At 51.6% G+C, this 1,398-nt stretch overlaps 1 protein-coding gene across 1 annotated transcript in view; it reads right to left on the bottom strand.

Annotated features, from left to right (window-relative positions):
- The window catches only part of PTCD1 (pentatricopeptide repeat domain 1), a 20,304-nt gene extending 19,167 nt beyond the window's left edge, over window positions 1-1,137 (bottom strand). Inside the window, exon 1 of the mRNA XM_021711853.1 lies at window positions 1,067-1,137. The gene's annotated coding sequence lies outside the window, so the exon portion shown is untranslated. The remainder of the gene's footprint in view (window positions 1-1,066) is intronic.
- Window positions 1,138-1,398: the final 261 nt, after the last annotated feature.

The following is a 1,398-nucleotide window of genomic DNA, read 5'->3' as shown; positions in this document are numbered from 1 at the left end:
TGAGCCTGAATAAAGACCCTTGTGTGTTTGCATCAGAGCTGGCTCTTTGGTGGTCTCTCGGATTTTGAAATTTGGGTTTAACACTTGGAAGACTGAGGTGGAAGGATCGCCTGAGCCCAGCAGGTCAATGCTGGGGTGGCTGTGAATATGCCACTGCACTCCAACCTGGGCGACAGAGTGAGACTCCAACTCAAAAAAATAAAATAAAACCACAGATGTGTTTGCATTACATTTCTAGTGGATAGTGGTGAATTAAAGATTCTGGCCGGCACGCATTAAACTCATTAATAAAAAAAATCAGAATGGTCAGCTTATAGCATAAGAATATTTTAAAGTCTGGTTGTATTAGCGGGGTCACCATTGGAAACACCTAGGGGCGATGGCAGATTGAACAGATTAATACCTGAGGCTCTGGGAGGAAAGAGACTTGCTGGGGTTTTGCAGCAGTGCAGGGGACAAGCCTGGCCAGCTTGGGCTGACTGGCTTTGAACCCAGGTCCATGCAACCTATAGACAGTCTCTCCTAATCAGTACCTCGATGACACTAGTGCAGAAGGCCTTGACCATTCTGCATCTAGCAAGGTCACTCCTTACAAGCATGATGTTTACATGTGTTCATTAAAATTCATAAAATTGCCAAAATAATCTCCCCAAGCCCCAATGCTACTGAATTAGGTATCAAAATGTTTTAAAAACAAATTTCTGCTATATTAGTACAGGTGGTTCTTTTTCGGCGCATTATATAAAACATCTTATCCTAACTTCAACGCAGGAATGGGTGTAAACAGTAACTGGAGATACCACCGTGCAGTCGCCGCACAAACCATCTCGAACTATCCCACTCGCCCCCGCTAGAAATTACGACGATTTCGTTTCAGGCACTGTGCTAACGCTGCTCCTCTGGCCAGTCAATCCGAGAAGGAAACGCTAAATTTCATGTGGAGAAAGTACGGGTGTCCTTTTCTTCCTACCTAGTTCATTAGCCCAGCCAGGTTAAAAGTCCCGTAACGAGAGATCGGCTATGGCAGTCCTCCCTCGGCGGGACCCGCCCTTCTTCCGACGCCCACCTGCACTCCCAGGCCAACTCTGCCTCCTCCACGCGGGCCTTCAGCGTCTCGGTTTACCCGTCTGACGCTGCCTGCCCTGTCTCGGCTCCAGTCCGGAGCTCCGGCGAGGATCAAACAGAGACTCATTCGAAGTGTCCGCAGCGGTGAACTCCGCCCGGGCCTTCGCACCGCTCCCTGCCCCCGGCCTGCCTGGCCGGCGTTACCCCGAGGCCAGTCGCAGCCGCGTACCCAACTCTCCTCGGGGTCTCAGTCCCCGAGCCGCCTCGGGTTTCGCGCAGGCGCAGTCCGCGAACTCGCGCGCGCGGTTTCAGGCGTGCGGCGAGGTGGGCGTT

The sequence above is a fragment of the Carlito syrichta genome, unplaced genomic scaffold (genome assembly GCF_000164805.1).
Source record: "Carlito syrichta isolate Samal-C Ts95f unplaced genomic scaffold, Tarsius_syrichta-2.0.1 Scaffold302779, whole genome shotgun sequence".
Classification (NCBI taxonomy): domain Eukaryota; kingdom Metazoa; phylum Chordata; class Mammalia; order Primates; family Tarsiidae; genus Carlito; species Carlito syrichta.
This window is presented reverse-complemented; position numbering and strand designations above follow the sequence as displayed.